Here is a 24,810-nt window from a genome sequence, read left to right on the forward strand (position 1 = left end):
TCCTATCTGCAGCGTGACATGATCAGCGGTCGGTTATTTTCACATTGGCCCAGTTCAATTCATTTGGAGGCTTTTTGGTGAAAAAGGAATATTTGGGTCACACAGGGTTTATTCATTCTTAGCGTCCCAAATTGAAATATTGCCTTTCTTTGCAGTATACAGTGATATCTGTCAACATCTATATTCATCACATTTGAAGTAGTAGGTGGTGTGTGCTGTTAACAACCGATGCACAGAGCTATTGCAATTTTTTGGGGGGTTGCGGCCTTTATTGCTTGTAACATTGTTCGAGTTCTCAACGTTTATTTTTTATCTTTCCAGAAATTCCTCCAAGAATTTCCGCTACATCCATCGTCGTAACCTAGTACATCTAACAAATTTAGGAAGAGCATCGTCTTCGGCGTTCTTTCCGGAACACGGGATTGATGCCACAATAAATTATGAAACGATTGCCCTTGTTCTGTGCTTGGTGATTTCACTTCCCGGAAGGGCACCACTAGAAAGACTTGAAAGAAATTGCCCTGCTGATTTGCGGTAATGCTGAATATTTACGTTTTGGTAATATAATATGGTATATAATGAGTGTGCTGGAGCGTTGTACTCCACTCATCCTTCAGTGAGAGCATGTGATCGCCGTTTTGTGGCCGTTCAACCAGAATAGTATGTGCAAAGTCTTTTGGTGTTCCCTGGTCTCGCGTGCAGGTGTTCGCACATGACCCAACCTCCGCACAAAAGGTGCACTTTTCGTGTGCCTTGCTGTATTAAGCGAATGTAGAGAAGATAAATTTAATTGTGACCATAAACTTTGCCTCAGGTGATGAGATGTCCACGTGAAGTCTTTTTAACGAGTTTTCTTTGATTCGATAGAATATCTTCTATTGTATTTTTTCGTCACTCCTCCATCATTTGCTTATTGGTTTGGGGTTATGAAAGTCTAGTCCTCATTGGCATGGCTGTCTATATAAAATAGACTAGCATTGTAGCTGGTGTAGCGGGCATGATATAGGCGATGTTACCCTACCCTTACCTACCCTTCCCGCATTGTTGCAGCAGTGTTAAGAAAACCTGCTACTAGGGAGCTCTGGAGGGATCCCGGGAAAGGGACTCTTCTAATGATCAGACCGATTGATGCGGTGGTTGTGCGCGAGCTGGGCGACCTAGGCAGAGACCAGTTTATGATGAGGAATGGGTTTATTTCACGCCCTCCTCCAGCAATTCTCCTAAATACACATCGCTCCTAGGCCCTCACCTCCACTCTAAACCCCTCCCCACTTCCTCTTGCCCCTTCCACCGTTGGCAGATTTGCATGCTGGGAAAGGTTGCCGTGACTGCACACACAGGAGGGATCGTTACAGGGGGTGTAGGAGAACTCGTCACAAGTGAACTCGTCACAGCCAACTCGTCCTAGGTGAACTCGTCATGAGCCATCTCGCACTAGGGAAACTCGTATCCTAGGGGAACTGTACACTTGCCCATCTCGTAGAAATTTCCGTTTTTCGTCAGTGATGTTCAAATGAAAAGAATACGGGAATTCATTTCTCTACGTGAGTGTAAACATTCTTACACCCTTTTTGACCTAACGTTTCCCTGATGGCCTTGAAGGCTTCGTTCAGGTAATTGCATCAGGACACTAGAAATATTAGATTTCGTTTGCTTTTTTCTGTTTTTTTAAATTCTATATTACTACTTCCAGGTAATCAGGTGACAGAGCTGTATTGCATAGACCATTGCAATTTGGTTCTGTATTATCGGTTTTTATTATTTTGATTTTTTTTGTGTCTTCACCAGACATGATTGTCAGGTTTTGCCAACAGAGGTAATTGGTAATTTCGTTTTCTGATTCCTGTTACATTGATGTATATACGCACCGATCCCACAGATTCCAGCATGCTTTGGTTGTGCGCGCGCCCTCCGAAACATGAAAACATCATTTCGTGTAGCTCCACTAACGAGTGGTTCGACAACAAAAGCACAGAAATTCAAGATAGGACAAAAAAGGCGACCCCTGACTCCTCACAACCCAAAAGAGTTTAGTGCGACAATTTCTTTAGCAGGAGAAGGGAAAATGAAAAAGATAAAGCAGAACTTCGGTTAAAACCAAAAAGCCAGTTTCAACCATCACCTGCAAACAAACGAACAGATAGGACAACCCACGAACTACGAATAGGTCAAGCTGGTACCAATTATCAGTGTTGAAGCCACTGACTCACCCCCCCCCTTCCCCCTTGCGCTTCTCCTCAGCATTCGCCAAAACAGGAACTGCGAGACGAAATTTCCGAGAGCGATAAGATAGGTGCTACCAGTTTCTCTAGTACGGGATCACCTAGACCCAGATGCCCGCTTTGACCTAGGACCGGTTTTCCTAGTACGAGTTGGCTGCGACGAGTGGGCCTGTTCCTCGTTATAGGACAAGGAATAGGGATACCTCAAGTACAGACGTAGCTGAATAGCTATAAATACATGAAAAGAAATTTTGCATACATAAATTGCAGCAGCGGGCCAATATTGCCCGTCTGCATTTAATGGTACAGGAGAAAGGCAGCATCGCCTCCCATGACGGAAACGTATACACATGATAAAGTTCACCATAAGCAGCTGTTTTTCTTCAAAATATGCGACTTTCATCCGCAGTGAGCATAGATAATGTTTTGGGAGAGATTGCCCTACGCCATTAGAAAATTTCCAAATGTACAACACTGCACCCCTAACACGCAAAAATTGAAAGACCGGTGCTGGGATAGGCGTGCTAGGGCCCTGTTGTGACTTGGATTGTCTAGTCCCACCGCTGCCATCAGTTGTTGGGACTCCAGCAATAGGCCATCGATCTTGGTAGCGTGACTGGTGACCGGACACGTTGATCAAGAGACTGATGTTTGCTGATGAAGGAGTATAACTTTATACACGTATATACATGTTGAGTGCATATTCAGATGCTGTGCTCAAACAGCAAGTGCAACTCTAACACCAACCCCAAGAGTAACCGGACAGCAACACTCGGTGGCTCACAACACCGCCTTTTTGTTAAAGCAAAAGTCCCTAGAGTTCTCCTAGGGAATTCAACTCCTAAATGTCTGGTCCAATCACAGACCCAAAATCTCACGCACCGCTGCACCGACGTCGCGCGAAGAAGCCGTTCTGGTTTTTTGCCCTCGCGACCACGAGGGAGAGGATGCGATGGCGCCACCGGTACGAGAAGACCCTGTTTTCCCAATACCAGGCGCGCCTTGGGGCTTGAACACGATGCTCACCGGTTACAGATTTCATGGTCCGCTCTTCCGAAGACGCCTCTGCTGTTTCACCAGACTCGCCCGGGCCGGGATGGCTCAGTAAGTCACGTGCCCGGACACACCTGCTCGTTTCCGCTAAACTCACTTATAGGTGAAGAGGAACGGTTCACGCAGGTCACAGGTAAACTGGTCAGGAATGCCAACTCGTCACAGGGCATTTCGTACAAGGAATTCTCGTATCACCGGAATATTCCGTCACATGGAAAACTCCCATTACCACCTTGTTTTGTAAAGTTAAAGCGATGTTTCCGCCTGCTATACGTCGCCCATTTAATATCGAATTTTTGGACTGGAAATTTTGGAATTTAATATCAAATGTTTGGACTGTAAAAAGGCTGAACACAATGTTCCCAAAAGTACGGCAACAGGACCGGATGAAATCCCAACAGAGATTATCAATCATTTGGGAGCAGCGGGAAAGGCGCATTTGTATACAGCCATCGAGCGCGCTTTAAAATCAGAGAGGATTCCCACGCCATGGCGCGAAAGCAGAATGAGTTTGATTTATAAAGGCAAGGGAGAGAAGGACATGGCGAGCTTATACAGGCCAATTACAGTCACGTCAGTGCTCTATAGATTAGCTATACATGCCATCAAAGCCGAGTTGTTTAAGTGGGTGGAAAGTAACGGTATTTGGAAAACCGCAAAATGTATTTCGGGAGCGTAGGCGCTTAAAAGACAATATTTTCGTATTAACCCAGACCATCGAAATTTCGGCACCACAGGGCAGGCCAACATGGCTGCGGTTTCTGGACACAAAGGGAGCCTATGACAACGTAGATAGGGGATTGCTGTGGCATAGACTGGAAGAAGGGGGGATTAGGTCAATTTGTAGGGCTGCTAAGGGCAATATATGAGGATAACAAGGTGCATATTACATGGAAAGGGCGTACAGGCACAGAGCCCGTGTACATTCGAAGAGGTTTAAAACAGGGGTACCCCTTTTCGCCATTGCTGTTCACACTTTACATTAGAGGAATGGAAAGATGATTGGAGGAGAGTGGATAAGGCTTTGACTTGTCGTACCGAAGCAATGGAGAGTTGGTGGAGCAAGGGATTTCGGGATTGATGTACTCGGACGATATAGTGTTGCTGGCAGATAACGCGGAAGACCTTCAAAAACCTGCCGACATTTGTGGTGAAGAGGCAACGTACCCAGGCCAACATTTTAACCCACAGAAATCTGGAGTCATGGTGTTTAACGAGGAAGCCCATACAACACCATTCAGGTTTCAACAGGAAGCCATACCTTTAGTAAATAAGTACAGATATTTGGGGATCTGGCTTAATGAAGGAAAAGGCTGCCTGAATGTCCATGAAGAGCACCTCAAACTGAAAAGGAGATGAAATGCAGCAGTAATGAAACATAGAGCACTTTGGGGATACAATAAGTACGAGGTAGTGCGAGGCATCTGGAAAGGGGTAATGGTGCCGGCGCTCACGTTCTCTAATGCCGTATTATGCTCAGTCAGATATCCTGTCGGGATTGGAGGTTAACCAAAAGGTAGTCGGCAGATTAGCACTGGGAGCTCACAGTAAGACTACAAATGAGGCGGTACAAGGCGATATGGGTTGGGCTTCATTTGAGGCGAGGGAAGCACAAAGTAACATACGTTTTGAGGACCGGCTTAGACATTTAGATGAGAAGAACTGGGCAGCCAGAGTGCACAGGTACCTGTACCTTAAAAGTGGGGACACCCAATGGCGGAAGCGGACGCGAAAGCTGGCGACACATATAACTGGACCGCGGCAAATAAACAATGAGGGGCAGTTAAAAAGCAAGTGAAAGAAATAGAGACGCTCATGTGTAAAGAGGGGATGGAGGAGAAGGGATCGCTGGGAATCTACAAAGCAAGCAAACAAGAGATCCGGGAAGAGAACTTTTATGACAACAATAAAGGTAGTGCGTTGCTCTTTGAGGCGCGGGCTGGCTGCTTGAGAACTCGAACTTACATGAGAAAATATTCGTCACCGGATGAGACATGTGTGGGATGTAGCAGGGATAAAGAAACAATCGACCACATAGTAATAGAATGCCAAAAGATTCAGCCGGATAGAACTGGGGGGAAAGTCTTACTTCCTGAGGCACTGTGCTTCGAAGTTGATGGAAGCATTAACTGGTCAGCAGTAGGTATTACTATACTCCGTTTCATACAACAGGTGCAACAATGTCAAAGTTAGCGCTCTTGTTTGCGCTCTGTGCTTCCGCGACCAAAAGTAGTGGGTTGCTTGCGGTGAGCCAGAAACAATACGTGCTACGTCGGCAACCTTAAAGCATAAATATTTATCATCAGCTTGACAAAAAACGCTCGCGTTGCCGGACAAACGATCGAAATATGCGAGTTTGTATTTTATGTTTGTCGCTTTCGTATCAGGTTTTCGCTCTCCGCGCAACCTTGAACGCCGTTTTTTGTTTACTCTTTGAGGCAGCGTTGAAAAAATGGCGTCAAGACCTCGGGCTTCGACCACGCCTCCTGTATGCATTTTTTCGAGGGTTTGCGCATCAAAGTTGACAAAGAACGCCAAGCGAGTAATTGCAAATGTGTACGCCCGTACCAGGATGCGTTTCCCGGCGAAATGTGTGCAGGAAGTAGTGAGTGTTGTGAGCGAGAACCCCGGAGTATCTCCCCGTACCGTGGCGAAATTGAAGGCGGAGTGTCTGCATGGGAATTTGGTGTCTCCAAAGAGAAGACCTCGCGACGTAACGATATCAAGCACGCGAACCGTCAAGCATGACAGCTTCACAGTCCCTGCCATCCGTCTGAAAGTGCAGAGCATGTACACCAAAATGGAGATCCCGACACTGGACAGTGTGCGAAAGGATGTCCACGAAGATGACGACTTGCCGAACTTGACGAAAACCACCTTGTGGAGGTTAATGAAGGACATGGGCTTCACATATGATAAGAGAATACGGAATCTTGGCATAATTGTCTGGCGCCGCAGGTACCTGCGGGCGATCAAGGAATTCCGAAGACAGGGCAGGGGGGAATCGTTGATGAACTTCCCAGGAATGTGTGACCTGTCAGTGGCGGCTGTCTTCACGAGAGTCAACTGGCAGAGCTGGAGCGAGGACACCTTTCTATGCAGCCTGCTAGCGCTGCTTCATGCTGAGCCGATTCCCCGAGAAGGTTTTGTTACCGCGACATAGCAAACTGTGTTTCCTCGTCGTGTGGTTTTGTTTGTGGGGTTTAACGTCATCAAGCGACCGGTGCTATGAAAGACACTACGTTGTAGTGCTGTCCTGTTCGGTCGTGAAGTGTATACAGCCGGAACAGTCATATAACTTTTGCAAAAACTGGGTGGAACGAAAGGAAGGAAGGAACGAAGTGCGAAAGGAACGAAACGAAGAAGTCGGAACCTACGAAGAAATCGACCAGATGTGCTCTCCTATAAATAAAGTTTGTTTTTTAAACCGCGAAAGTCAGCCTCCTCTTGCAATATTTGTGTATGACACACAATCCGTACTGCCCCTGTATGCATTTATGTATGGCAACAAATCTCCAACTCATGAGCTAGTACTGGTTTTGTCACAGCATTAACCTATGACATAGACGTGTCCTTAACACAGAAAAACAGGCCATATCAAGGTTCGGTAAGTAAAAACAATTGACCTATCCATGATTCTCTTGTGAATAAGGGCCTAGCTCAAAGAGCTCTCTTTTCAATCACAACAGAAAATATAACTCTCGTTTCCGGGGTGAAACATTGTAGTGAAGAAATAAATAAATCACGCACAAGAATTCTCAAAATTGTTGAATATATGTATTAGAACTGGAAAGGGGACAATAAATTTAAAATATGTATTATGCGTTTCTGTGCCAGAAATCAATATTCTAAGGTACAGAAATCTGTTTTCTGGTCTTTCCCATGAATACCAAATGGTACGTTATTCGCACCAAGTGCGTCGGGCTACTACACAGTGCAGTGCCAAAGTCGGTTCCAAATTGTCTCGGCAAAAACGGAACCCGTTGCTCTGCTGGCGGCCCGGTATAATCGCTGAGTGTTTTAAGAGAGGCACAGAAAGAAGTGGATCATCAGGGCAACGGCGAAAACGAAAGTTGAAAGTGAGCACCTGTTGGTAATTCACCCTTGTTGGAGCAGCTGTGTTGGAGCAGCAATGAATTAACGTATTTTTCTTACACAAACTTCTCGCTGGAATCAACGAGGTAAACTGACAATGCTGCAGAATCGCGACAAAATCGCCATTGCTGGTCAAACATCGGTGCAAGCTTGTTTCGGCCAGCACAAATGAGCACGGTATGCATCCAATGAACCCATACGTGCAGTTCATTTCCGCATGAGCGTAGTGTTTAAGTTACCGGGAATGAAATAAGATTTAGAATCGAACTCGCAGAAGATGCTACAGAAAATAAAAAAGAAACGTCGGAACGCGGTTTCGAACCCATGTACTTAAAGATTCAGCGTCTTTTCTACAGAGCGACACGTTAGACCACACGGCTACAAAACCGAGCGGAGCGATACACCTTCTTTCTTTGCGGACTACTTGTATAGCCTTCCCAGCGTTGCACTTAATGTATGAAACGGAGTATAAGCAGCAGCTAGAGTATTTGTGGAAAAAAAGCAGGGAAGTCGATAAAATGTCATCCCAGCCAGGGGCCGCGGCAGGACAAGATTAAAAAGAAATCCGAGTTGAGGGACCAAATTTAAATTCAAACTACTAAGATAGGCTAGACGGCGCACGCCGTCACCCCGATTCAAAGGGGAGGCCTTTAATCATCATCATCATCATCATCATCATCATCATGTAGGCGAGCGAGTGTGCTTTCAAAGTTTTTGACGTAGGAAGTTAGGTGAATATGCCGTCATACCGAGCTAATTATATTAAAGTGATTATTACATTCAACTTTGCATTAAATAGCACGCATAAAAAGTAAACTAAAGCTCAGTGGATATGACGTGGTGCTGTTGAGCCCAAGGAGGCGGGTTCGATTCCCGGCCATGGCGGCCGCTTTTCTGATGGAGGTGAAAAGCGAAAACGCCCGTGTGTACGAGATTTCGGCGCAGGCACATTAAAGATCCCCAAGAGGTCAAAATGAATTGGGTACCCTCGACTACGTCGCCTCATCACCTGTGGAGCGTGGGTGGGTTAAAGACCCACAATCAATCAAATCAACAAATAAACAATTTCAAACGTAATGCAATGCGCGATGGAGTGTCCTTTAGTGTCTGCATAGAAGGGTCTGCATAGGGTTCTGTCAGGAGTTTCGCACTGAAGAAACTTGACATACTGACAACCACCGCAATGAAATCTATCAGGCTCCAGGTTAAAAAAAGTAAAAACGTAGAGCTGGCAAGGACAGCAAGAATTAGCCGTGTCAAGGCCTCATGGATCAAAACTCGCCGAAAAATTTTGAGGCGGTGAATTTTGCGCAGATACACTGAAGATGACTCCCCCTTAAAGCAGCGACTCAAGAAGTCGGCATGGGAGTTTAATTTACCGCTTTTGTAACGCATAAAAGAGGTCGGGCAAGGCCCGCGTCAAGAAAGCTCACCTCTTCCATTCTCCTACTCAAAACATCAAACTCTGTCGTTTTATCCCAAAACCCTGCCCACAAAAGGGACTTCACCATTTGATAGTGAAGATCAAGGAGGTCCTTGGTGAGAATGGCCTATAGATTAACCAATACTATTAGCTACCTTGACCAACAAATTAGGCGGGCGCAAAATAGTCACGTGTCCCGTCTTTCCTACACTAATACGGAAACTCGAAGGTGACCCGCAAACACAAAGATAACACACCAAAATGAGCCAGCTAAATGCCAAGATACCGCAGGACATCGGCCCAGGGCGGCCCGTCTTTTGATCCCCTACACTACCTCCAGCCCCCGTCCGCTGCTGGAATTCTGACAGCGGTAATCTCGGTCGTCACGTGTCATTGTCTCCCCCTCTTCCGGATTCCCAAACGGGGTACAGGAAATCCTCCTTCAAAAGCTAACATAGCTGTTAGCTTTTCATAACAGCTATGTTATCTGTTAACCCGATTTCGTACAACTTCTTTCCGGGCCTGCTAGTGGGTTGAACGCAAAAGCGAGGTGTACAAACGAAAGCTTCCGCGGATTCTCCTCGCGCACAAGTAAGCCCGGCTGACGTGAAAACACACCACACAGGCAAACAGTATATACGGTGTCTGGAAAGTTTATCGAACGCCGTTTTATCGACGGACCTTTTATCGAAGCCGTTTTAGCGAAAGTGTTTTCCCGGCCTTTTCCTGTAACAAAATTTGCAGTACGTTTTTAGTTCCCTCTTCGCTATGTAATTTGCCAATCTTGTCTACACAGTGAGCCTATTTAACAGAATCTGTAGTAATTGCATTAGTTATCTTTTATATCCTGCGTGCTTTTTTGTGATTCGCGAAATTTGTCTCCAGAGTTTTTTTATTCTGTTTATTGCGCAGGTGGTACTGCCATAACGAGTCTCTTTGTGCTTCCAGTCCCCCCTCTGATCCGAAGTATATCACGGCATGGTGGCGTATAGACCAGAATTCCTCGTTATGCTTCGTACTTTTTTTGTATTTACCGCTTTTGTGTCGACACACAATCTAGGTATTTCACCGCGTGTGTTCTACATCAGAAAGACACTTGGCGCTTGTGGATACACTGTCAAAAACAAAACCGGAACGCTAGCAAAAATCCCTACCGATCTCTGAATTCGTAATTCTTAATGGGCACTGAGTTCAGGTGCTAAGAGGTTACCAAACCTTGTCCTACTGTTCTCGATGCCTTGTTCAGAACTAACGAGAAAAATGTTAGTTACAAAATTGGTCACCATACTACAGGCTGGTTGGTTTGCATCTCTTCCCTCCTCGTTGCACACCAGCATGTCTGGGGTTTTAGGCCATACTCTTCTTCCCTTTTATCGAAGGCATAAAAAAACTGTAAGACCAAAATAGTAATCACCAAAAAATAAAGAAATTGGTTGATTCTAGGTTTTAACGCGCCGACGCAACGCAGGCGATGAGGCGCGCCGTAGTGGAGGGCTCCGGATTAGTTATGACCACCTGGGGACCTTTAACGGGCTCCGAAATCTCGTACACACGGGCGTTTTTGCTTTTGCCTCCGTCAGAGAAGCGGCCGCCGCGGCCGGGAATCGAACCCGCGACCTCGTGCTCATTAGCCCAACGCTTTCGCCACTGAGAAAATAAATTGTGAAAGTCTATTCAATACAGCGCTGTCACCCGATTATCTGGAAATTGAAATTAATATTTAAAAAAATTGAGAACGAGCAATCAAAATCGAATATGGACCGTCAATTAGCTCAACAAAGCACAAAAAATCAACAAAATGCGCTGTCTCGTCTGGTGTCTTCCTCCAAGGCCACCAAGCAAATGTAAGGTTGATGAATCGAAGGAGGGGCGCAAGAGTGTTGACGCATTAGCAGAGAATATAATGAAATGCTGTATTTTTTAGTTCAACATGAATAACTAAAAAATAAATTGTGATTAGATGGGAAATTGTCCAGTTTTCTTAGGTTACGAGTTTAAATAGTGCGAGATGACCTATGACGACTTGTCCTACTTGACGAGTTCACGTATGAGGATTTGGCTGCGACGGGTTCTCTTGTGACGAGTTCTCCTAAACTCCACCACCTCTGTTAGGCCCTCACTTTCACTGTCGGAACCCCGCCTGTTCCATTCATGTAGCACTAATCTTTCCCAAGTTTTTGGTACGATATTTCTCCAGGTGCAAACAATGTGACCACATCGTCCAAGTAGGAGTCGCATGCAAACCACGTGGCTAGAAAAATTGGGGGAGAACAAGACTTTGGATCACGTAATGATGAAGCATGATGCAAGGGATATATTTGGCAACACCAACCTAAATACAGCGATACACATCTAAGGAATATTGCGCACGGGGTTAGCGTCGCTACTATAGTGGCAAATTCTGTGATATAAACAAGGGGGACGTATTCAGGCTCGAGTGCAATCAATGAAGACGAAAAAATAAGGAATTCTAATTAAACAAATGTGATCAAAAGCACGGAAAAAACGCGTCAATATGCACAGGCAGGTTTTTGTATGTAATGCACGACACAGACAATGTACAATTAAGCTATCTGCAGATTAGGTTAGTGCGATGGCCAATTCCACAAAATAAACCCAGAAAATTACAATGAAAGCCGCAAAACCAAACTTTCGAACAAACGAACGTAGGTGGTTCGATAAAACGGCATTCCATTAAACGGCGTTCAACAAGACGGGTTAATTTTTTTCAATTTCACATTTTTGTTTCCATGTCATCGTGTGACGACGCTGTATAGAGTAGACCATTACGATTTCTCTATTTTTGCTGTTTACTGTTTTGATCATACCGTTCTTGTTGCCTTATGATAAAAAGGAAAAAAAGTATGGGCTGAAAACCCAAGACATGATGGGGTGCAACGAGGGGGGCAGGGATGAAAACTAACCAACCCATAGTATGGTGACTATTTTCGTGCCTAACTTTTCTCGTTAGTTCTAAGCAAGGAATCAAGGACAGCATGACAAGGTTTGGTAACGTTTTAGCAACTAAACTTAGTGCCCATTAAGAATTAGGAATGCAGAAATCGGGCGAGGCTTTTTTTAGCATTCCAGTTAGGTTGCTGACGTTGGACGCACAAGCACCAAGAAGTTCCTTTCTTATGTAGAAAATACGCGGCGAAATAATTAGATTGTGTGTCGAAATAGAAGCGGTGTATACAAAAAAATGCGAAGCATATCGAGGCATTCTAGTCAATACGCCACAATGCCGTGATATGCTTCGGATCAGAGGGTGGACTAGAGACACAAGTAGATTCGTTATGGCAGTACCACCTGCGCAAGGAAGATTAAACAAAAATGTGGGGACAAATTTCGTGCATCACAAAGAAAAAAAGAACGCACGCGGGAAATGAAAGACAACGAGTACGAAGACTACAAATTATGTTAAATAAGATTTGCAAATTACATCGCGAGGAGGAAACTAAAAAAAACATACGGCAAATTTTGTTACGCAGAAAGGCCGGGAAAAACACTTTCGATAAAACCGCTTCAACGTAACACCCTTCGATAAAACGGCGTTCAGTAATACAGCGTTCGATAAGCTGTCCGGACACCCATAACGTGTAACATTCCCAAGCGTACTGTAATCTTAAAACGATAAAGAAAACATCAACAAACTTTAACAGCCTTCAAAAAGTCGAAAGGTTTCTGCAAACTGAAACACAAAGGCGACCTCGCTTTATAACTGCACACGTGAGTAACACTTCCTTTTGACACTGAAAGACTACCAGACCCACGACGGGTACAAACACTAATAAAGGCAACTGAAAGGATCCGCTCGGCGATCCTTTCGGCGCGCAATCGCATAGCGCTTGCCGCCCTTCCCAAATTTGAAAACTCTACTTTTTCCCCGATGTAAATTTTCTCCTAACGCTTCCTGCTATCCCCTCCTTTATATCCCCTCTCCTCCCCCCCACGGGCCTCATAAAGTTTCGGCACCCCACGCCAGACAGTTTCGGGTCCTTTAATTCCCCCTGTTCCTCCGAACCCCCCTAAAAATTTACACCATCTTCCCGCGAGGGGAACCATGGGTAGATGCGACGCATCGTGGGTTTCCGTTGCGTTTCCGTTATGTTAGCATGTCCATTGTTGTTATGGAGTTCAGGATCGGCAGCTCGGCGGTTACGGATGGCAGTCGCTTCACGTTGCCGGAGTTGGGGTTAGGCAGTTCGGCGTTGACGCTTTGCAGCCGCTTCATGTTGCCGGGGTTCGGGTTCGGCAGCTCGGCGTTGACGGATGGCAGTAGCTTCTCGTTCTCTACGTTCACGATCGGCAGCTCGGCGTTGCCGTTTACGTTCCGCATCGCGAGCTCTTCTCTTCGCAGCTTTGTCTTCGCTGAATTCGACGGCTTTGCTGATGATAGCATTTCTGGTATCGGGTTGGCCGGTGCTTGTTACGGTTGCGCCGACCATCGCGATAGCAGGCCAGCGGCGCGGTGGAACGGTGGCGGAACGACTGAAGGACTGAAGGGAGCGGCGCAGTTACCGCGTTTATATGTAGCGGAATGAGAGTGTTTAACCGAGCGTTAACGCGCGCTGACACACAGCTGGCACGGCGACGGGAGCGAGCGCCAGTGAGCGCTAAACGTAGATGGCGCTGCGATGAGAGAGCGGCGTTAGCGCGCAGCTGGCGTGGCGAGGAGAATGGGGGAGAGACGTGCGGACTACGCCGACAACGGCGGACAAGGCGAGTTAAAGAGATGCGTCGCATCTAAAAACCTCATCGTATCGCATCGCAAATGAAGTGATAATGTAAACTATACAGGCACGCCAGCGTGAACAGACCGGTGACCGGAGACGTTCACGTACGCCATGGCGGGGTCAAGGCTGGGAGAAGATTCCATGCAGCCCCCCGCTGACCCCGCTGACCCGCCCCCGAGACGACCTTTCTTTCCCGTCGAAGCGCACGAGACGGAATTAGTTTTTGACACATACTAAAGGTAGCTTAAATAAGTGACTGTGAGACGTTTTTGCAGGGCGCGGACTTACACAAGCAAGTGGAGTAGACTTACCAAAAACACCACAGAAGTGCCTCAAACGGCTGTGCAGAGGCATCCGCGTATCATGCCTATAAACGAGTCTACGCCACACACTCCCGCGTACCTGTCATGAAGCCACAGCAAAAAGCGCCGCAGAAGTCGCGAAGCACACCGCCGCCTTCCACACGGAGCGCCGTCTGGTAGCTGCATCTTTTCTTGAATTGAAAGTCCGTTTGTTTCGCGGCGTCGGCGGGTAACGCGCTTTCTTCGCTGCATTTCGATATTGACTTGAAGGGGCAAAGTCGTTGCTTTGGTCAAGCTGAAATTATGTTGCGCAAAAGAGACTCATTTTGAGCTGCGGTAAAGCTGAAATTCTTCTCTGAGGAGCGTGATGCACGGTCCGTAAAACTACAATTGGCACTGCGAGCGCATCCGCCATACCTTCAAGAGTTACCAAAAAGCTCCTGTTCTTTTCATAGTAACACTTAGCTGGCTAAACACAGCTAAGTGTTACTACGTTTCTTTCAGTAAAATTAAAAAAAAATTGTCGATTCTTCCTACCATATTGGTACTGAAACTCTAAAAAAAGTATCTGAAGTTAAATATCTTGGCGTCACACTCAGTGCGGATCTGACTTTCAATCATCACATTGATAACACCGTAAAGAAAGCAGTTAGTGTACTAAACTTACTCCATCGTAACCTTCGCAATGCTCCTTCATCTGTGAAAAAAGCCGCTTATTTTTCGCTGGTCAGACCCATCCTAGAATATGCGAGTGTCGCATGGGACCCTCACCAAGAGTATTTAATACAAAAACTTGAAGCAATACAGAATCGCGGAGCCAGGTTTATTCTCAGTAATTACACTTGGGGGGCAAGTGTCACAGAAATGAAATCATCAATAGGCCTAGAACCTCTCAGGGAGCGACGTAGAAAGCATAGATTAAAACTCCTCTATTGTATATATAACAATTTAACAGGAATAATGAAGGAAAAATATTTGCAAACCCCCCACTATGTATCCCAAAGACGTGACCACATTAACAAAATACGAGAGATAAAACGCAGGACCAATTATAAAAAGTTTTCTTTTTTCCCTTTCACTATATCTCAGTGGAATGAATTGGCAGCCGACATCGTTTCGAAAGTGTTGAGACGTTCACTCGCGTGCTTAGTGAATTGTGATTCTTCAGTTGTATAAATATTATGCTGTTTTGTGCTCTCTTTTAGGTATTGCACTGTTTACTCGCGTGCTTAGTGAAGTGCGATGCTGTCGTTGTATAAATATTATTTTAAGTGCGCATGCACTTCTTAAGCGAGCCTGAAGCGTCCGCCGCCGTCCGCATAGCAACAGCTGCGGGTGCGCGCGCTCCTCGTCTTCCTTGGCAACGGGGGGAGATGGGCGCGCGCTGCCTGGCCGCTGACATGGCACATACCCACGTGGGGGATTGGCCAGGAATCTCCTCGTCTTCTTTGGCAACGGGGGGAGATGGGCGCGCGCTGCCTGGCCGCTGACATGGCACATACCCACGTGGGGGATTGGCCAGGAATCTTCTCGTCTTCTTTGGCAACGGGGGGAGATGGGCGCGCGCTGCCTGGCCGCTGACATGGCACATACCCACGTGGGGGATTGGCCAGGAATCTCCTGGTCTTCCTTGGCAACGGGGGGAGATGGGCGCGCGCTGCCTGGCCGCTGACATGGCACATACCCACGTGGGGGATTGGCCAGGAATCGGGCGTGAGAAAGGCTAATGCACCCCGCGCTGCCTGGCCGCTGACATGGCACATACCCACGTGGGGGATTGGCCAGGAATCTTCTCGTCTTCTTTGGCAACGGGGGGAGATGGGCGCGCGCTGCCTGGCCGCTGACATGGCACATACCCACGTGGGGGATTGGCCAGGAATCTCCTGGTCTTCCTTGGCAACGGGGGGAGATGGGCGCGCGCTGCCTGGCCGCTGACATGGCACATACCCACGTGGGGGATTGGCCAGGAATCGGGCGTGAGAAAGGCTAATGCACCCCGCGCTGCCTGGCCGCTGACATGGCACATACCCACTTGGGGGATTGGCCAGGAATCTCCTCGTCTTTTTTGGCAACGGGGGGAGATGGGCGCGCGCTGCCTGGCCGCTGACATGGCACATACCCACGTGGGGGATTGGCCAGGAATCGGGCGTGAGAAGGGCTAATGCACCCGCTTAAAGTAGTACTGACACGAAATTTCAAAGCTGAGATCCGCTCTAGCAATCAAGTACAACGACAACACAAATAGGTGTCTGTGAATAAATGCATCTTTCTTTCTTTGTAGTTGTGTGTGTGTGTGTGATCTCTCTTTCGCGAACATTACCGAACCGCGCAAATTCAACTCATGCATTCGCACTTTCACATTCTTCCCCTCGGGGAAATGCGGGGAATTTTTTGTTGTGTGCTCCCTTTTAGTTATTATATATTGACAAACAGTGACTGTGCTAGTGACTTTATTGCCATCTGTACTATGAGACCCACTCCCCTGCTGTAATGCCTTGGCGCTGCAGGGTAATGTGTAAATAAATAAAATAAATAAAGACGATAGTCTTTCTTGGGCTACTTAAACACAGACATTTTGGTCTGCCTGTCTGTATGTATGGGTGTCTGTCTGTCCGTCTGTCTGTCTGTGACTCGATTCAGCCACCAGGCCAAAGCCAAACAATGCCTGCGCAATAGTCTTATATAGTCACAGCTAAATCTACCCGTCTATGTCCGGTGTAATGTTCATACTTGACAACATTGTTGAAGAAGAACAAGACATTACGCAAATATGAGACAACAAATCAATATAGAAGTTATATTTGCAGTATTCCTTTATAAAAAATGAAACATGATTGAATTTTGCGAAATTAAATACTTCATCAACTGCAGAAAAAGAATTCACTCCGCCGTCGCCTGCTGTCTCCCGCGCCACTATAGCCTCTGGTGCCATTTTAAGAAATCAACCGGCAACAGTTACGCAAGGTTCCACTAGATAGGTTTCACGTTCTGCTTGCAACGCACGTGGAGTAGGGAAACGCGGTTCTATAAACGTTGAAGTAGGGCGCCTAGATTAACGCTCGTCTTCGCCGTACGGCAGCATTCGCATCGAGACACCCGGTTTGGAGCAGTGGAACGCGGGAAATTTAAAATGATTTAGGCAAACATTTGGCGTCTTTACTTTGGGAGGAGCGCGACGCAAGAGGAAAAACATGAGAGGTGAGCGGGAAAGCGAAGGGAGGCATCTACTTCGCAAAAGCCGATAACGACTATCGTCTTTTGACGGCATTTGCAACGAAAGGAGCAGATACGCGGCAAATTTTTGTTGCTGCAGAGTTCGGTACTAGCGTTCTCTCGAAAGTTGTATCGCAGAAACGTACGTTCCTGAAAATCCTCTAAGAACCACGGGAATCTCGACGCCTATGGGAAGCACTCACCCTGGCGAACGCAGATAATCACACCATCAAAACACCAATTATTTTTTAATAATTACCGGCGCACCAATCTTGTAGGATTTCGTTGCCTGCTCTCGCCACAACAACCGGCCGTTTTATCAATGTCCCTGAATAATTAAAAAATGAACGAAAGAAACCGCAGGAACACGTAGGGAGCCTCTCCATCCTGACGTTTCGGATCCTAATTCTGAATTTTGTATTCGTAACTTTTTCCTCCTTTCCTGCTTTCCCTTTTTATGTTTTGTGGTCAGCCCCTCTTCCTGAAATTATGAAGTAGTTGTACTTCACTGACAGAGCAGAAAGCGCGTGAGTGTAGGGAACCTCCAATTATTTCAGGTTGTGTCATTTAGGCACACTGAGAAGTTATGCATGCATTATAACTTCGATTCAACTTTGCCGACCTTTCAAGCGGCCCTGCATCACGATTGTTAAAGGCACCTTGGCCAAATTTACTGTGAACGTGCAGTACGTACCACCAAATAAACTTGGACTTCACTAGTAGCCCCGCGAAATGCGTTGTTAATTAGAAACGTTTAAAACGGCTCCTCCAGCGGCGACGCCCAACCTGCCGGCGGATCCCTCAAAGAGCCATGAAGCGGAAGTGACATCGCGGCTGGCTCTGTGCTTTTTCCTACGGCTAGCCAAGAGAACCGGTGGAGCTCCGCAGGGCGCGTCCCTCTTAGGGCTGCGGCGAAGGCTAGGCGTTGCGCGCAGGTTCGTCCCCGCCTGTCGGCCGCGTGCGGCCGCTCGCTCGCCCGCTGCGCTGGCTGGTACGTCGCTACAGACAGGACGTCGCTACAGCCAGGCCCTAGAATTTGCACGGCGACGGCGCTGCCGTTCGCGGGGCGCACCCGTCTGCGTTGTAGTCGACACAGAAGAACCACAGCTGAATTTTTAAAGCACATTGCACACTTTGGGGAACTGTGTTTAACTTTTTCATTTTGACATTGCCGGCGAAAGAGACCATACTTTGGCTGTAGGTGGAACTCTTCAAAAAGAAAACTAGCACAGTGGAACCCCGATAATACGACTTTCAATGGACCGCCAGAAAGTGTCGTATGAGCGGTGTGCGGGTAAATGCCAGCCTCCCAGGCAGCATCGGACTGTTCGGGCTAACTCAAGCCGGTATACTTTGGACGGTGATTTTCTGTACGGCATTTTTCCGGCAGCCGTGTTTGGCCCGTGTCCAAATGTGCGCTTTTGGCCGTATACGGCCGTACTCCCATGGCTGTCCAACGGCCAGTGTATGTCGACCAGTCGACCGGCGTACGTTCGTACGGCCACATTCCAGCCGTTGGTCTCCGCCCATTCCAAAGCCACCCGTGCGCGGCCGAAGTACGGCCAGCGGAAGACAGCGGAGATGCGGTCGTCGGACTCAAGCCAGACTAAAGCTGCTGGAAGTTCGGCCATGCTACGGGCATTAAAGTTTAGCCACAGTACGTTAACTGTACTGAGGCCAGTGGATGACCACTGCATTCAGAGCAAGCAGATGACTCAGTCGCGCTGTGCAGCAGCACAAACTCACCATTTTGGGTCCACTGCACCCACATCAAATTGAGCCCGCGCTCCACAACCAGCCGTCCCGCCTTCAGCGCAGCCTTGCTTAATTATAAACGCCAGTTGACTACAAAATTTGTGTATTAAACAGTGCTCACAAATGGCTGTTCCTTTAATTGGTGTGCCTTTTTTCCTGTCGGATACAGAAAATATTTATTTCTCTGCAGAGCTAAAACAGATGCTCATATCCAGGTCCTCATATCTTCTATGGGACGGCTTACCTGTAATAAACGGGGATGGAGCGAAGGTGGGGGGAAGGGGGTGGGGGTAGGCGGAAGGCGCATAATTTAGAGGGTCGAATTTCCCAAAGATAAAAGTGCCACTTTTAGCCAATTTCTTTTAGGCGAGCCTTCCAGAACACTTTCATGATCTGACGAAATCAACTATTTTTGCAGCAGTTGCTTGACCAGTTTTGTGGTAAATAAAACCGGCGCGAATGCCTTTACGAAGCGTTTTGGTACTCCGCAAAACACTCAGGAGCATTCAATATAATTTCCTTCACACTAAAAGAATGTCCAGTTTTTGCCCATTTTTTTTTTAATAGAAATTTTCTACTCGATCAATTTTTCTGATGATCTTTCACAGGGGTGATCCAAGGAGAGATCGAACACGTTATTCCGTTTACAATTTATTTATCATGTTGTATTCATGAGTGACATGCACACCACTTAATAGTCCAAAAGAACTTAATTTTCCTCTCATGTCGTACTATGTTAAAAAAATTTCAGACGCGTTGCGAAGGACGTCCTGCTTCAGGTGGCTGCAGTTGTATCCCTCTGTGTTCAAGCAAGGAAACGTGTAAGGCTAGAGTTCTATAATTTGTTTCAAAGCAACAACATAGAAATGGTAGTATTCATACAGCAAGGCTTGACCACTGCAACGAATAAAACAATAAATATTTCATTGGCCGAGTTTGAATCCGTAAGGTTCTTAATCCGTCGGAGGCGAACTTGCAGCTCAAGTTAATTTGTTTATTTGTTTTATATTTATTTATATGATACCTGCTTCGCCTTGCCACACATTACAGCAGGGATATACATAACACAAAGCATCAAATTTTAGACTAAACAAAATAATTCTACAAAGCGCGGTGAAGATCGTCAACATGAATAGTGGACACAATCATACGTGGAAGATAATTACACTCTCGTATTGATCTAAGTTAAACGAATCGCGCAAGGCTTCACCTTTAAAGAAAAGTTATTAATTTGGTTGGTTCCACTTTGGGATATGTACAATGGCGCATAAGTATACTTCGACTCTTCTATTCCAGTTTCTGAATGATAGACATTACGAGAAAATTTCAACCTGAGCTTTCGTCTGTGATGTTTCAGGTTTTACCATTTAAGTTCACTTTTACGTTCTCTCATGCTATGTTGGCAGTGCCAATTACCTAATACGAATCGCAATGCTCTATTCTGTATGTTTTTCAGTAGCTCTTTGGTGTAGAGATCCCAGAAAACACATGCGTACTCCAAAACTGAGCGCACATCAGTGAAATACGGTGGTTCTTCTAAGTTTGGTTGAGATTGGCTGAAATTTTGTCTCAGAAAGACAAAAACACGTGCAGCAGTAACGGTTATGTTGTGAACGTTCCTATTTAACCTTTAAGCACTCGTTAAATAAACTTCTAGTTATTTGTATTTCTCGGCCGTTCTTTAAGCAGCGTAATTTACGGTATACGTACTCAATTGGAACGAATCTTTTCTTGTAAAAGTGACGTTAACACACTTTTTAACATTCAACGACTCTTCTAAATCAGCACAACAGGATGTTATTAAATTCGAATCATGTTGCAGGTATTTAGAATCACGTTCATTCGCCATAATCACATGTAAACTACACGGTCATTCGCAAATATTTTCAACAAAGATTTGCAGCTCAAGTTAATTTGTTTATTTGTTTTATTATTTATTTATATGATACCTGCTTCGCCTTGCCACACATTACAGCAGGGATATACATAACACAAAGCATCAAACTCAGCCTCATTTATATATAACGGAAACAACAGAGGGCCCGCAACCGAGCCTTGGGGAATTCCTGAGGTCAAGAGAACATATCCAGACGAACAACCATTGAGAGCGACCGACTGCTGTCTTAGAGAGACATACTGGGCCATCCATGCAATAACCGATTCATTAAGTTTATTGCCCGCAATGTACTAACAAGAAGGTGATACGGAACACCGTCAAATGCTTTTTTGCAGTCCAAGAAAATATAGTAAACTACTTTAAGCTTGTCTATTGCTAGATCCAAATCGTGCGTGAATTTACCAAGCTGCGTTCAGCAAAAAAAACCTGACAAAATCTGTGTTGGCTAGGATGCTGGCGATTGCGCTGAACCAACTGAGTCATATCCCAAGTGTAGCTAAGCTCGCCTTCAAACACAGCAACAAAATTAACATCCAGGCTTCGTCATTCACAAGGCTCTGTTGTCATCGCAGATATAAAATAACAATTTTTTCGAAATAGGCAATCATAAAATCCCATGAAGTAACATAGTGCAGGCCACGAAGTTGAGCCTACCAATGCACGAGCTCAGCCTCTTCTACGTTTATCAGCAACAAAATATTACAACATTGTTATTCGCAGTAATATTGTAAAAAGAATAGCCGCAAACTTGCGCTTTTGCGCCCCTTGCCTTTCTTACTGGGCAGTCCTTGACATGCTCCGGTTGAGCTTCTGCGTGGTGAACCACCGACATCTCGGGTCGGACATCTCTGCCGGGTCGATGCCACCAATGCTCTTCATTTCTTGGGGGAGCGAATATCCTCGAGCTTATGCGTCGAGAAAGCCGGCGGGTGAGGCGTGGTAGCGGCTATGACTGGCGAGGCTTAGCTCAACCGTCTGTGTGGCACATTCTTCTTGTGGCAATAAATGACATTCCGATGGCCTAAAAGGTTCCCTGGTAATGTCCAGTGAGTCCTTGCACCTTTCCCGTTCACCTAGAACACTCATTACAGTTTGACAAACAAAGTTCGTTCATTTAAAACGTAGAAACACTGAGCGGATGAAAAAAACGTGTCCGCGTTGTTCGGCTCCCTAACGGCTTTCTCTTCACCCTGGGAAAAAACGGTCCTATTTCGGTCGGTCTCCTTCCAACCAATAGTGCATGAGCGCCAACGCCCAGATCCATGCCGTTATGCGGCCGTACGGCGCTTACCGAACGAATGACGTATAACCTGAGACCTTACGTAGGCTGGTCTCCTCTTGAACACCGGTTGCCAAATATTCTTCGGTCTTTCGCTTTCCGTAACTCGGCCAAGGACCGCTAACCGAATAAAAAATGTACATTCTGGGGCCGTACGTCGGCGGGTCTCTTTTATAACACCGGTTGCCAAACGAAAACGAATATTCTGCCCCCGGACGCGTGCTTCACCGTTGAAAGAGTGAATTCGCGGCAGCCGCGCTCCGGCTGGTCTCCTTTCGAACACCGACTGCCACAAGAATACAAATATTCTGTGGCTGGTCGCTTGCCGTGCTTCGGCTGAACACTGCTTTCCGAAGGAAAAATGGATGCACTAAGGGCGCCGTACTTCAGCCGTTCTTTTTCTCAATATCGGCAGCCGAAAGTGAACTGAATATCTGGCAGCCGGTATCTGCCGTTGTGCGTCTAAACACGGGCGGCCGGAGAAATACCGAGGCGCTGCATGACGAATGTTGGCTGTTCAACGTATGATCAGTGGCTGCCAGAACCTGGATGCTGGCCGGACATGCCAGAAAGCGGCCATAGACGGGGCGGTCTTGTTACACACTTTCTGTGCCGCCTGGGCTAGTGACGATCTCACGCGACAGGTGGGGTATGAACTTAATTAAACTACTAAATTTGGCGCGTTCTCGCGTGATTTGCGAAACGTTAGCTGAAATCCCAAGTTGAAACGTAGCAACGCCTATGTTGCGCCCCCCTCCCCTCCATGCGCAGGCGCTAGCCCACCAGTGATGTGCCGCGCACTAAGCCACACCTGTGCCGCCTGGCGCTATTTTTAACCCACCAGACCTGCGCCTTGCGCGTGCGAGATAAGGCCGCCATGTCGAGCAAATTAAGAGGTGAACAGGGGAGTGTAAAACTGCCAAGGCCAAGTGAAACGAACAATAGCACAAGGCGGAGATGGAAAAAATGGCATTCGCGCAGAGGGTGGAGACACCCTTTGAAGGGCCCCGTGCGTGCTATTTTATTTCAAATTTCACATTTCGTTCGGACAAACGTTGCCTAGGATGAGAAGGCTAAAGGCAACAAGCTGCCTGACGAGGGCACTGACACCCAGTGTACATTGCACAGGAGCGATAAGCAGCGAAATGACCGGTTCACTGGCGAGAAAATTAACATAAGCATGATATTTCCAGCGGTACGAAGCAAGCTAGCAATTCATTATACAATAAATAGCGACAAATAACGAGGCAGTAAAACAATGACGCATGCAGATGTGTTTTGCATACAGTTTAGCAGATAATTATAACATTTCTACTAATGTTTTACACATAAGTCATACAAGTTTAACAACACACACACGCATTTATTAGAACAAAAAGAAAAGGTACAAGAGCACATAAGTGAACCATATATTTGTAACCGGAAAACGCTGCACGGTCCGCTTTTCTAAATTAATTTGGTCGAAGTGCTCAACACATATCAGTGTTCATTTCGTTGAAGACCCTTCAACGCGAAATAGATTATTCAAACTTTGCGAGTAAACCGTGTTGCGGCGAGAATTATAGCGCGGTCTTGCTACAGAGGCTGGCTGTGGCGGCCAGCGATTGACCCAAAACGGTGGTGCCAACGTATACGTTCCTCCGGCCTTGCGACGGACGCGCGTGAATTGGCACTGTACCAAAGGAGCGGAGTGACAGCGCGGCTCTGAAAGACACTGATAAGCAGACAGCAGAGATATAGAGAGAAATAGCGTCGTGAAAGGAAGAAGCTTACATCGAGTGGTAGGGGGGGGGGGGCACCGACTGTTCGGTCATCGCCGTGGGATTGGGTCCTATGTGTTTTCGCGTTCGTCGATGGCTCGATGGAAGCTTCAAATTCCCGGTCCGCCTGCCACCTGAACTCTGACTCTTCGCGGTTGGCGCGTTGGCGTACTGCTGCCGTTGGGGCCGTCAAAGGTTAACTCCCGCTCACGAGTTCTCGCCTGCTTGTTGCGTCTGTTCAGCAAGGAGTCGGGCCCGCATGCAGACCTTCGCTCATCAAGCAGCGTCAAACGGGGGTTAAGAATGAAGAATGTCGGCACGAGGCGGTGAAGCGGTGTAAAAAATGGGGAAAGTGCTGGTTAATCTGCTCCAGGATCCGTCGCTTTAAGCGGACCGTATGCACCCGGGCGTCATATCATCGGGGTTTTTAATGCATTGTTTCTATGGGGAGTTTGCCGGGACCGAAGTGATCCGTCGTAAGAAGCGGGTCGTCGTAAGTCCGAGGGACGTATCAGCGGGGATCCACTGTACAACTGAGTGAGATCGTGTTCATTGGGAAGATTTGCTTTTGCAAGCCGATGTGAGCAGTTAAGTGTTGTGCAGCAAGGATTCCCACAGAAGCAGCACACACATTGTACAGGCACAGTGAGCTATCTAAATTTTAAGTGAAGATCTTTGAAGCAGGGAAAGTGCATTTATGTTTCTTCGTTTTGCGGCGGAATCAATGGGGCGTGACTTCTAAGTGTCGCCTGTGATTTGCAGTGGTGGTCAAAAAACTCTCGCTATTGCACTTCAGCTAATGCTCTCGCCCCGAGGAAACGTGTGATCAGCGAGAACACAACATATTTTGAAGCACGCTGTATGATTGCAAAACTGCAGCCGTTACCGCGGAACTTGGACTTAGCACAAAATGGCCTGATGGCTTCCGGCGGGACATTGCTGGGCGAGACGGGTGCAAGGTACTGCTTTTATGTGAAGGCACATTGCCAATTAAATTTTGGCTTTTGAAATGAAGACGTTTTCTGCCGGTACTCAAACTTTTGTGTGCGGGTAAAGTTCAGCTTAAAGAAAAAAC

At 46.7% G+C, this 24,810-nt stretch overlaps 1 protein-coding gene across 1 annotated transcript in view; it reads left to right on the forward strand.

Moving 5' to 3' along the window:
- The window catches only part of LOC144146549 (uncharacterized), a 35,188-nt gene that overhangs the window by 2,068 nt on the left and 8,310 nt on the right, over window positions 1-24,810 (forward strand). The gene's annotated exons all lie outside the window — the stretch shown is intronic.

Source organism: Haemaphysalis longicornis, unplaced genomic scaffold (genome assembly GCF_048455015.1).
Source record: "Haemaphysalis longicornis isolate Haplotype H1 unplaced genomic scaffold, Haemaphysalis longicornis Haplotype H1 scaffold_7, whole genome shotgun sequence".
NCBI classification, from domain to species: domain Eukaryota; kingdom Metazoa; phylum Arthropoda; class Arachnida; order Ixodida; family Ixodidae; genus Haemaphysalis; species Haemaphysalis longicornis.